The 13,631-nt window shown below is 40.2% G+C and overlaps 2 protein-coding genes and 1 non-coding gene across 3 annotated transcripts in view; 2 read left to right on the top strand and 1 right to left on the bottom strand.

The window, feature by feature from the left end:
• LOC140680121 (uncharacterized) overlaps positions 1 to 13,631 on the top strand; it is a 1,112,395-nt gene that overhangs the window by 818,032 nt on the left and 280,732 nt on the right. The gene's annotated exons all lie outside the window — the stretch shown is intronic.
• Positions 1 to 13,631, top strand: part of LOC133570551 (uncharacterized) — a 270,169-nt gene that overhangs the window by 22,512 nt on the left and 234,026 nt on the right. The gene's annotated exons all lie outside the window — the stretch shown is intronic.
• Positions 13,001 to 13,119, bottom strand: LOC140680210 (5S ribosomal RNA). Its single transcript, XR_012051422.1, has one exon. It is a non-coding gene; the product is annotated as a 5S ribosomal RNA (ribosomal RNA).

Below are 13,631 nucleotides of genomic sequence, written 5' to 3'. Positions count from 1 at the left end.
GTGAATAGCAAGCTGTACAATTGAACATACACATGGTACATTTTGCTAAACAATGATGTTTTATACATTCAACATTTCAGTAGATACTGTGTTATAAGAGGAAGTCAAAAATACAATAAAATAAAGAAAACCACAATGGCTGACATCAATCAAAATATGTAATAATAGGCCGTAAGGTGAAGCCGTGTTTGGTGTCATGTGGTTCTCATGTCTGGCCACTAAATCATTGTTGCTTCTTAAAAAAGATATTTTGCTTTTCAATGAGAAAAAAAAGTTCTCCACTGGACATCCAGGCAATTTTTTAAATGAGTGTTTAAAGTGGGGACTATTTCTTGCTTGGCGTAACAATATATTCGTCTCAAGAGGTGACGTTTTTGTCACATGCTTCACATTCCACCAATCAGGTAGCCGCACAGATCCAAGATGGCCATGTCAACAACGTCTAGCGATGAAGAGGAAAATACTCTAAAACAATAAAAAAGTTCTAAAAAAGAAGAACAAAATATGCTGCATGCATGTTACGTCTGTTAGGAATGAAGAGGTGAATGATGTCACTATCACAAGGTGGAATACTTACAGGAATTGTTTGAAACGCTGACTTTGCTGTAATGGAGAGTCTCATCAAGTAGTCCAGACATTCACATTCTGTATCCATGTGGAATTTAAAGATATTCCTGATGACAAATCCTGTATCCATGTTGAATTTAAAGATATTCCTGATGACAAATCCTGTATTAATGTTGAATTTAAAGATATTCCTGATGACAAATCCTGTATCCATGTTGAATGTAAAGATATTCCTGATGACAAATCCTGTATTAATGTTGAATTTAAAGATATTCCTGATGACAAATCCTGTATCCATGTTGAATTTAAAGATATTCCTGATGACAAATCCTGTATTAATGTTGAATTTAAAGATATTCCTGATGACAAATCCTGTATCCATGTTGAATTTAAAGATATTCCTTATGACAAATCCTGTATCCATGTTGAATTCAAAGATATTCCTGATGACAAATCCTGTATCCATGTGGAATTTAAAGATATTCCTGATGACAAATCCTGTATCCATGTGGAATTTAAAGATATTCCTGATGACAAATCCTGTATCCATGTGGAATTTAAAGATATTCCTGATGACAAATCCTGTATCCATGTTGAATTTAAAGAAACGCACACACACACACACACACACACACACACACACACACACAAACCCCGTTTCCATATGAGTTGGGAAATGGTGTTAGATGTAAATATAAACGGAATACAATGATTTGCAAATCCTTTTCAAGCCATATTTGTCAGGTGTGGGTTTACGCTTGCTGCGCGGTTGTTCTCCCAAGATGCAAAACTGACGGCTCCGGACCAAGACGTGAAGTTAGGAATGATTTATTGAACATAAGTCATCCAACTTACAAAAACACAGGCAAAACAAGAAAAAGGCAAGCGTGCCTAAAAGACGGGAAGCTAAGACTTAGCATAGGCTGGGGAAGAAAGAAGCTAACACTTAGCATGGACTTGAAAGCACAAAACTTTACGCTGACAGCTTGCATGAAGCAAACAATGAAGCCACGACCAGTGACCGGAAAAGGCAGGCTTAAAATTGTAGTCTCTTGATTAGACCCAGGTGTGTCCCAAACATCAGAGGCAGGTGAAAATCATAAGTAACCATGGTGACTAAACTCAGAAGGTGCACAAACAGGCACTAAAAGGAGTCCAAAACTAACAGAACATAACTAAACAAAACATGATCCAACCACAGATCATGACAATATGTCATTGAATGCACTACAAAGACAACATATTTGATGTTCAAACTCATAAACTTTTTTTTTTTTTGCAAATAATAATTAACTTAGAATTTCATGGCTGCAACACGTGCCAAAGTAGTTGGGAAAGGGCATGTTCACCACTGTGTTACATGGCCTTTCCTTTTAACAACACTCAGTAAACGTTTGGGAACTGAGGAGACACATTTTTGAAGCTTCTCAGGTGGAATTCTTTCCCATTCTTGCTTGATGTACAGCTTAAGTTGTTCAACAGTCCGGGGGTCTCCGTTGTGCTATTTTAGGCTTCATAATGCGCCACACATTTTCAATGGGAGACAGGTCTGGACTACAGGCAGGCCAGTCTAGTACCCGCACTCTTTTACTATGAAGCCACGTTGATGTAACACGTGGCTTGGCATTGTCTTGCTGAAATAAGCAGGGGCGTCCATGGTAACATTGCTTGGATGGCAACATATGTTGCTCCAAAACCTGTATGTACCTTTCAGCATTAATGGCGCCTTCACAGATGTGTAAGTTACCCATGTCTTGGGCACTAATACACCCCCATACCATCACACATGCTGGCTTTTCAACTTTGCGCCTATAACAATCCGGATGGTTCTTTTCCTCTTTGGTCCAGAGGACACGACGTCCACAATTTCCAAAATCAAATTGAAATGTGGACTCGTCAGACCACAAAACACTTTTCCACTTTGTATCAGTCCATCTTAGATGAGCTCAGGCCCAGCGAAGCCGATGGCGTTTCTGGGTGTTGTTGATAAACGGTTTTCGCCTTGCATAGGAGATTTTTAACTTGCATTTACAGATGTATCGACCAGCTGCAGTTACTGACAGTGGGTTTCTGAAGTGTTCCTGAGCCCGTGTGGTGATATCCTTTACACATTGATGTCGCTTGTTGATGCAGTACAGCCTGAGGGATCGAAGGTCACGGGTTTAGCGGCTTACATGCAGTGATTTCTCCAGATTATCTGAATCTTTTGATGATATTACGGAGCGTAGATGGTGAAATCCCTAAATTCCTTGCAATAGCTGGTTGAGAAAGGTTTTTCTTAAACTGTTTAACAATTTGCTCACGCATTTGTTGACAAAGTGGTGACCCTCGCCCCATCCTTGTTTGTGAATGACTGAGCATTTCATGGAATCTACTTTTATACCCAATCATGGCACCCACCTGTTCCCAATTTGCCTGTTCATTATATATATACAGGTAAAAGCCAGTAAATTAGAATATTTTGAAAAACTTGATTTATTTCAGTAATTGCATTCAAAAGGTGTAACTTGTACATTATATTTATTCATTGCACACAGACTGATGCATTCAAATGTTTATTTCATTTAATTTTGATGATTTGAAGTGGCAACAAATGAAAATCCAAAATTCCGTGTGTCACAAAATTAGAATATTACTTAAGGCTAATACAAAAAAGGGATTTTTAGAAATGTTGGCCAACTGAAAAGTATGAAAATGAAAAATATGAGCATGTACAATACTCAATACTTGGTTGGAGCTCCTTTTGCCTCAATTACTGCGTTAATGCGGCGTGGCATGGAGTCGATGAGTTTCTGGCACTGCTCAGGTGTTATGAGAGCCTAGGTTGCTCTGATAGTGGCCTTTAACTCTTCTGCGTTTTTGGGTCTGGCATTCTGCATCTTCCTTTTCACAATACCCCACAGATTTTCTATGGGGCTAAGGTCAGGGGAGTTGGCGGGCCAATTTAGAACAGAAATACCATGGTCCGTAAACCAGGCACGGGTAGATTTTGCGCTGTGTGCAGGCGCCATGAAGTCCTGTTGGAACTTGAAATCTCCATCTCCATAGAGCAGGTCAGCAGCAGGAAGCATGAAGTGCTCTAAAAGTTGCTGGTAGACGGCTGCGTTGACCCTGGATCTCAGGAAACAAAGTGGACCGACACCAGCAGATGACATGGCACCCCAAACCATCACCCAACCATGCAAATTTTGCATTTCCTTTGGAAATCGAGGTCCCAGAGTCTGGAGGAAGACAGGAGAGGCACAGGATCCACGTTGCCTGAAGTCTAGTGTAAAGTTTCCACCATCAGTGATGGTTTGGGGTGCCATGTCATCTGCTGGTGTCGGTCCACTCTGTTTCCTGAGATCCAGGGTCAACGCAGCCGTCTACCAGCAACTTTTAGAGCACTTCATGCTTCCTGCTGCTGACCTGCTCTATGGAGATGGAGATTTCAAGTTCCAACAGGACTTGGCGCCTGCACACAGCGCAAAATCTACCCGTGCCTGGTTTACGGACCATGGTATTTCTGTTCTAAATTGGCCCGCCAACTCCCCTGACCTTAGCCCCATAGAAAATCTGTGGGGTATTGTGAAAAGGAAGATGCAGAATGCCAGACCCAAAAACGCAGAAGAGTTGAAGGCCACTATCAGAGCAACCTGGGCTCTCATAACACCTGAGCAGTGCCAGAAACTCATCGACTCCATGCCACGCCGCATTAACGCAGTAATTGAGGCAAAAGGAGCTCCAACCAAGTATTGAGTATTGTACATGCTCATATTTTTCATTTTCATACTTTTCAGTTGGCCAACATTTCTAAAAATCCCTTTTTTGTATTAGCCTTAAGTAATATTCTAATTTTGTGACACACGGAATTTTGGATTTTCATTTGTTGCCACTTCAAATCATCAAAATTAAATGAAATAAACATTTGAATGCATCAGTCTGTGTGCAATGAATAAATATAATGTACAAGTTACACCTTTTGAATGCAATTACTGAAATAAATCAAGTTTTTCAAAATATTCTAATTTACTGGCTTTTACCTGTGTGTGTATATATATATATATATATATATATATATATATATATATATATATATATATATATATATATATAATATTTGAAATTGTCCAGTAAATAAGTTCAGCAAGCAGCCATGAACATAATGCAATTACTGCAGCATGATCCTTTAGGCAACCACATCCCTATAGAGAAGGACCTGTGGCACAGAAATAGCTGTTTTACTCCACAGGGCCTCCGCCCGTTTGCCACTACCAGCTTACGAGACTCTGACTATTTCTTTTCTTGCACTTACCAGTAAATTTCAAACAAAAATACAAATTCAAGGATCCCCATTGTTTATTCAAAAAGTTGTAGTGTGTTGAGCTCCGAGGACCACAATATATGTAAATAAGAATGGGTAAGACTATTTCATGCTACTGTGTAACACAAACTATTAACTTAGCAGATATTCCTTGAAGAAAGTGTGTGGATCTTCATTGAGGTAGATAACAAGGCTTCTCAGGATGCACTCCCTCCTGATGTCAATGTCGTCACACTAAAGCAGGGTGGAAAATCTCAACAGAATGTAGCTAAATATTGGTGCAACAGTGGCACAGGGAGGGGGGCAAGTTGACTAGAGGGTGTAAAGAAAACTAGATAAACGAGCACAGCTTCTGAAGACTAGAGTATAACATCTGTAACACATTTCTGAGCAGGGCACACAACCATAAAGGCCCCAAACCAGCTTGTAGTTGCTTTGCACACCAAAAAAGTGGATGAATGAAAGGGAAACACTAAACTATTTTGCACAAAGCTTAGGCCACTTACTATATATAAATAAATCAATTCAATAAAACAGTTCTACCATTTCTACTTACCAAATCTATGTTTGCCAGAACTTCTTTGATTTGTTGCCCCTTCACTCCTCCTCTGCTTTTGAAGATGTGCATCAGCTTGAGTGAAAAGTGGTGCAGTTGTGACACAAACTTTGACTGCAGTGACTTTGTAGTTGTCACGACTAGAACTATGGCGTGGTTTGTTCTCCCGAAGTGCAAGTGATTTGGACCAGACATGGCGTGAAGGTGAATAGATGATTTATTTTAACACTATACATCAAAAAGGAAGGTACAAAACTAGGCTATTGAAAACAAAACTTGCACATAGGCAGAAACTGTGAACAATTAAACAAAAACACTAACTGTGGCATTAATAAACAAAAAACTTACTTGGCATGGACTATGAAGTGCGCAGAGGTAAGAGTGTGACACGGGTATGAATCCGGATGTCGCCAGAAAGACAAACTGAAAACAATGAACTTAAATACTACAGACATGATTAGTGAAAACAGGTGCGTGACTCAAAACGTGAAACAGGTGCGTGACGTGACAGGTGAAAACTAATGGTTGATACGGTGACAAAACAAACAAAAGTGCACAAAAAGTCCAAAAACAAAACCGAACATGACTAAAACAAAACATGATCACACAGTCATGACAGTAGTGATCCACAAGAACTCCTCATTTATCTGAAAAATATTCAATAAAATGTATTTAGAAAAATTTGCCATTTTCTTACAGTTAAATACATAAAAATACAAGTTAACTTACTTCACTCTGCTGGAACAGGGAAGGCCACCGGTTTTTGAATCCCTCTATCACGGGCCTCTGTTCAACGACCTCTCGTCGTCTGTGGGAGAAGGTTTTTTCCATTTTTGCTTTTATCACCACTTCATTGTCACACTTTTTTATTTCTGACAACAAAGCCATTCTCTCACTTTCCAAGCTTTCTGTGGTTTGGCCTTTTGGGTGCAGTGGTATGTAGTAAACTTTAGCCTTTGTCGCTTTCTTGAAGTTGGCTACAGCTTTGCCTTGGCCTTATTCCACTGGGCATCTGGTATGTACTCAACTGGCTCTAAAACAGAAAAGTGAGATGTATAGGACTGTTTACGTTTATATGCAGTAGCAAGGGGGCCGTCCTTTGCGATAGCTACGCCTAATTGATTAGATTGGGATAGGACAGTGGACAGCTCATCAGTTAGTGACTCTTGAACTTGTAGTTTATGATGCTGAAATACATCCCAAACTAAAGCTTTTGTGACAGGCCAAGATGCTGTACTTAAGACCTCATCAATAACTGACTTTAGAATATGAACAATATTTTATAACTTCAATAAATACAAGCAATTTCCTGTTCAATAGATATTTGCAGGTTCAATTATGTTGCATCATCACAACTAAGTGTTTCAAATTCATGATCTGTATCGACAGACTCTATTGGCCCAGCTTCAGATTTGTCTGACATTAGCTTTAAAATCTATCAATGAATGTTGGTTGTGTTTCCTGTTTTTGTGTGTGTTAAATGTACTCTATACATTTGTCTTTAAGGGGAACATTATCACCAGACCTATGTAAGCGTCAATATATACCTTGATGTTGCAGAAAAAAGACCATATATTTTTTTAACCGATTTCCGAAGTCTAAATGGGTGAACTTTGGCGAATTAAACGCCTTTCTAATATTCGTTCTCGGAGCGATGACGTCACATCGGGAAGCAATCCGCCATTTCTCAAACACCGAGTCAAAACAGCTCTGTTATTTTACGTTTTTTCGACTGTTTTCCGTACCTTGGAGACATCATGCCTCGTCGGTGTGTTGTCGGAGGGTGTAACAACACGAACAGGGACGGATTCAAGTTGCACCAGTGGCCCAAAGATGCCAAAGTGGCAAGAAATTGGATGAAATTTGTTCAAAATACGAGGCTGTGGGGAAAGCCGACGAAATGGTCAGTCGTTTGTTCCGCACACTTTACCGACGAAAGCTATGCTACGACAGAGATGGCAAGAATGTGTGGATATCCTGCGACACTCAAAGCAGATGCATTTCCAACCATAAAGTCAAAGAAATCTGCCGCCAGACCCCCATTGAATCTGCCGGAGTGTGTGAGCAATTCAGGCACAAAGGACCTCGGTAGCATGGCAAGCAATGGCGGCAGTTTGTTCCCGCAGACGAGCGAGCTAAACCCCCTGGATGTCTTGGCTCACACCGTCAAGAGAAGAATATCGACCCTTGCTTCCCTGGCCTGCTGACATGAGGGTATGTCTACAGAATATATTAATTGATGAAAATTGGACTGTCTGCACTCTTAAAGTGCATGTTGTTGCCAAATGTATTTCATATGCTGTAAACCTAGTTCATAGTTGTTAGTTTCCTTTAATGCCAAACAAATACATACCAATCGTTGGTTAGAAGGCGATCGCCGAATTCATCCTCGCTTTCGCTACCTGCCTCCACACTACAACCATCCGTTTCAATACATTCGTAATCTGTTGAATCGCTTAAGCCGCTGAAATCCGAGTCTGAATCCGAGCTAATGTCGCTATAGCTTGCTGTTCTTTCCGCCATGTGTGTTTGTATTGGCATCACTATGTGACGTCACAGGAAAATGGACGTGTGTATATAACGATGGTTAAAATCAGGCACTTTGAAGCTTTTTTTAGGGATATTGCGTGATGGGTAAAATTTTGAAAAAAACTTCGAAAAATATAATAAGCCACTGGGAACTGATTTTTAATGGTTTTAACCCTTCTGAAATTGTGATAATGTTCCCCTTTAAAAATATACATGGAACCGTTTCATTACGCCTCAGATGTCGATTTTTGTGTTGAAAATAATCTCTTTTTGTCGTTAGGTCTTTGCATGTGGGAGTTTGCTGTTTACCATGAACTTTGTATGTATGATTTAGTAGCTTACTAAAACGGCATGGGCTATGTGTATATGGACATGGATAGCGATAACTGCCTCTTAAATGCCCATGAGTCTGCCTAAAATGCTGCAACAACAAATACCTGCTTGCTAGTTCCAAGCTGCATTCTTTACACTGCCACAATCATAATCCTGAAATAGAGACTAAAGAGAATTAGCATGTATCACATCAAAAGGATGACAATGATAGAGATCACCAAACACATAACCTATTACTTACAATCACGAGGCTGCCACAAGGAGCTTGGTAACACTTAACATTAGGAGGCTGCCACATGAAGCTTGAAAACAATGATCTATCTGCAAAAGATGATGGTCTGCCCAGGACTGCCTCGGCTACTTCCATGTAAGCCTTCTCCATTACTCTGAAGTCGCGTTCCACCTCTTCATCTTCCACTCCACCCTGCTTCTCCTCCTCCAAGACTTGGTACCTATTTCTTAGACTGATGGGAAATGTCTTCCAGATGTTTTCCTTCCTCAGCTTTGCCGCGTCATACCTGACTCTGGCGCTTTTCTTCTCATTAGGTTTTCTCTTAAGCCTCAGCCTAATTGTTGTGCAAACCAAATAGTGGTCCCTTCCGATGTCTACAGACCTGTATGCTCTTGTATATCGATCTATTTTCTACCGCTTGTCCCTTTTTGGGGTTGCGGGGAATGCTGGAGCCTATCTCAGCTGCATTCGGGCGGAATTCGGGGTACACCCTGGACAAGTCGCCACCTCATCGCAGGGCCAACACAGATAGACAGACAACATTCACACTCACTTTTACAAACTAGGGACCAATTAGTGTTGCCAATCAACCTATCCCCAGGTGCATGTCTTTGGAGGTGGGAGGAAGCCGGAGTACCCGGAGAGAACCCACGCAGTCACGGGGAGAACATGCAAATTCCACACAGAAAGATCCTGAGCCCGGGATTGAACCCAGGACTGCTCAGGACCTTCATATTGTGAGGTATATGCACTAACCCCTCTACCACAGTGCTGCTCGCTCTTGTATATCATCTACTGAATTTCTAAAACGCTTATTGACAAGTGTATGATCTATCTGATTCTTGGTCTTCCCATCTGGAGATACCCATGTTGCCTTGAGTATGTATTTTTGTGGGAACCGAGTCCCAGTTATGACCAGCTCATTCATGTCACACATTTCGCAGAGTCGTTCTCCATTGTTGTTCCTTCTTCCGAGCCCATGTTTGCCCATGACTCTCTCATAACCCTGTCACAATCAACATGTCGTGTTTGTTCCTCCTGTCAAGTACGTCTTGTAGAAATCGTCCTTAGCTTGTTCTTCTGCATATTCTGTTGGGGCATAGGTGTGTATGAAAGTCAGTTTGATGTGTTGGGGATGGTACCTGGCTTAAATATTTATTTTGTTGACAGGTGTCCAATCAATCAGGGCTCTTGCTGCAGTTTTTGACATTAGTATGCCTACGCCTTGCCTGTGGTTGTCGTCGTCTCTTCCAGAGTAAATGATTGTTTCTCCTTCTGCCAATTCTACTTTTCCTTGTTCTGTCCAGTGTGTTTAGCAGATTCTTATGATGTCGATTCCTTTGGTGGTTAGTTATTTTGCTGCCAGTGCTATATTGCCACTTGTGTAAAGTGTTCAAACATTCCAATTTCCAATCTTCATCGTTTTTCTGGGGTGCAGCAGTAGCTTTTTCGGCCTTAGGGCGTCCCGTTGGTTCTGTTGGCTTCGGCCCTTGGGTCATGGTGTCTCTCTCATTTCGAGGACTGGCTACAGCATTTCCCGCTAGTGAATTTGCTCTGCTGTGGGTTTCTGTAATAAACTCTTTTTTACGGGAGCAGGTTATTGGCCCTAAATCCAACCCCTAACCTGGAGAACTGGTGGGATCACTCTTGGTCTGGTCTCTACCCTTCGACCTGTTCGGCATGGGAGACCCTGCCAGGAGTATTAGACTCCAGCCGACATAGCTCTTGAGGTCATGGCGGCGCGCGAATCATCTCATCACGATAAGGTAGTGATGTGTCGGGGTGGAAAATCACATAGAAAAACTAGGAAAAAGGCAGCTATCAAAGACCAAAACGGATAGCAACCAGATGGGTTGAATATGTAACTGAGCTTTATGATGACACAAACTGAGCAGATTACAAGTTATGTAGACCACAAGGAAGGGTTTTAAATTTAGAAAAAAAAATCATAATATGACCCTTTTAATGTGCCTTACAATCCGGTGCGCCTTTTGTATAAAATAGACCTGACTAGACCTGCTCATCGGCATAATCTGGTGTGCCCTATGTTACGGAAAATACACTACAAAATTATTAACAAATTATTAACGTTGTGCAACATCATTTACAACAGTGGATGTATACCAGCTGAATTGGGACAATCCTTTTTTGTTCCTTGGCTAAAAAAAAAACACAAGATTGTGCCGATTTCCGAACTATCAGTAATGGTGCCATTACCGAAGGCAGTAGGCCAGTAAGAGTCGTAGTTGTGAGTCATAGTTCATGATAAATATTATAAAGATAATTATCAAAAATATATATTTTATTTTAGCTCTAATTGAGAGTTAATTTGGTTACATGTTGGATATTCGTAGTTGTAGCAGGAGCTAGAAAAGAAACCAAGATGTTCAATATTACAAATGTATATAAAATCCAATTAAACTTACATTTTAAAACAAAAAGGTGTGAATGTCATTAGAAAAAAACACTTCGAATATCAAGTGAATTTGAGATTTTAGGTCATATGACCAGGAATATTTTGAAAAGAAACATCCATCCATTTTCTACCGCTTGTCCCTTTCGGGGTCGCGGGGGGTGATGTAGCCTATCTCAGCTGCATTCGGGCGGAGGGCGGGGTGCCTTTAGCGTCCTCTACAGCCTGTACAAACAGCGTGCCAGCCCAGTCACATGTTGTATTTGGCTTCTGTAGACACACGTAAGTGACTACAAGACATGCTTGATCAACAGCCATACAGGTCACACTGAGGGTGGCCGTATAAACAAGTTTAACACTGTTACAAACATGCGCCACACTGTGAACCCACACCAAACAAGAATGACAAACACATTTTGGGAGAACATCCGCACTGTAACACAACAGAACAAATACCCAGAATCCCATGCAGCCCTAACTCTTCCGGGCTACAATATACACGCCCGCTACCACCAAACCCCACCCCGCCCGGAGTTAGGGCTGCAAGGTGTTCTCCCACAACATCATACTCTATTTTTATTTTTTTAACTTAAACCTATAAACTTTGATATCAACTTCAGATCTATCCGTCAATTATACGTTAATATATTTTATATTTTATGCTATTTTTGTCAAAGAAAATGTTGCCTTTTATATGCAAACACACAAAATATGTAATATTTCCCCCAACAAATATTTCAAAGTAGAATTGTTAATGTGCAGTAATTGGAGCCTTCAATAGGTCAATAATTCATTACAACATTATTTTGATTCATTATTATTTTTTGAGCAATGGCAGCTTTCAAGGGAAAAAACACCTTGTGTTATAAGAGTCAACATTGCAACTTTTTCTCGTTACTTTCACCTGTTTGCTCTTTTTTTTGTTGTTTTTATGTATGAGTATTTTTAGGTCAGGAGTATTTTTCAGGTCCCAGTGCTGACAAACTGTTTCAGGCCAACAGTCCACCTCGAGTCTGACATGATTTGAAGACGTTGTGTCTGCCTTTATTCATCCAAGTCCTTCAAGAGAAATGCAAACTAATACTTTTTAAATACATGGGCTCTTGTATGCCTTTTAATTTTGGGTCTAAACTTTTGTAAAAATAAAATAAAGTAATTGACGAGTAAATCATTTTCATATATTTCCTATTGTTAATCAACACAATACATTAGCAAAATCTGGCACATTTGGTCTTGTACTCGGTTTAATGTTGTGTTCAATTAATTATAAATGAAATAAAACAACAACAAAAACACTTTCATATTACTAAAATAACACAACACATCAGTTTAGGTAATCCCTGCATATTACTGTCATGATTTTGCTTGTGTTGTGTTGTAATTAAATTAAGTAATTCATTCATCCATTTATACAGCACACATTCTCATATTGTGTATTAATTATGATACATTGTTATATTGTTATATTGCTAGAACGTCTGTAGGGCCAAACTGTTACTGCATTCACTTCTTGTAGTTGTGTATCTTCACCTTACTAAACGTGAACAGGTGAATAATACTCTCCCCTCTTCTTATCAGCTGCAGAAAATTAAATATGGTCTGAACGTTCAAGTGTTAAAAAAGTATAAAATGTTTTGAAAAGAAGTTCCTTTCTTGGGAGGTAGCGGAATGTCATCATCATCCGTGATTGGTTAAATGTTGAAATATGCTAATGAGGCCGGAAGTAAACCAGCCGTTCTGTCATTGGCCAAATATTAAATGTGTTGAAGAAAGTTGGACAGAGGCGGATCTGATTGGCTTAGAAAGTGTGAGATGTTGGAATAAGGCACGCTGATTGGTTCATATCACCCCGGTGTTGAACATATTGACGGACTATCAGCGCTCAAAAGTCCGTGACTGGTCAATTTATAATATGACATGTGTTTTTGTAGCCGGGTAAGATGGCAAAAACAGCCCAAAGATGGATAAATATTAGACATGTTAGGGTAAATTGAACTGAAAGTGAAATAAAAAAACATTTCTTTTTTGCAAGACGTGAGAAACAGCGCCGTCTGGCGTGAGTGTAAGAGCTTACAGCACCTGGTATTCCCAGGCGGTCTCCCATCCAAGTACTAACCAGGCCCGACCCTGTTTAGCTTCCGAGATCGGACGAGATCGGGCGTGTTCAGGGTAGTATGGCCGTAAGCCGAAAGACGAGGTAAAACCAACCTTTATAAATGAAACTCTTACAGACGGGATGGGAGACAATTGTTATTTATCTAAGAGCCTGGCGCGCATGCGTACACTAATGTGCTTTTACTGTCTGTGTGATTGTCTTCCTTTGCTACGGCGGTCAAGTTGCTTTCACGGTGGATATTTGCCTCCGGAGCTCCAGCGGAAGCTCCCCCTCACTGTGCCCACACTGCTCTCTCATGCTGCGGGGAGATTGCAGGAGAGGTGCCGCTCTCAACACTACTTTATGCTTAGGGACCGTCAATAAATTACTATTGTCTTCGAAGATGTATATCTGCTACATCAAAACACTGATTCATCTAAAAAGAGGTCAAATAAATATTCCGACATTTTAATATCGTTCCTGATTTTATAATTTAAATATTTTTTTAATGTAAACAATATTTATTTGTTTTAAAAGTCTCCATGTCATCATGCAACTTAGTAACCCAATTCCACTTTATATTAGTCCTTTTATTTTAAAATA

This window comes from Nerophis lumbriciformis, linkage group LG28 (genome assembly GCF_033978685.3).
Source record: "Nerophis lumbriciformis linkage group LG28, RoL_Nlum_v2.1, whole genome shotgun sequence".
Taxonomy (NCBI): Eukaryota; Metazoa; Chordata; class Actinopteri; order Syngnathiformes; family Syngnathidae; genus Nerophis; species Nerophis lumbriciformis.
The sequence above is the reverse complement of the archived record's forward strand: the minus strand, read 5'-3'. Positions and strand labels throughout refer to the sequence as shown.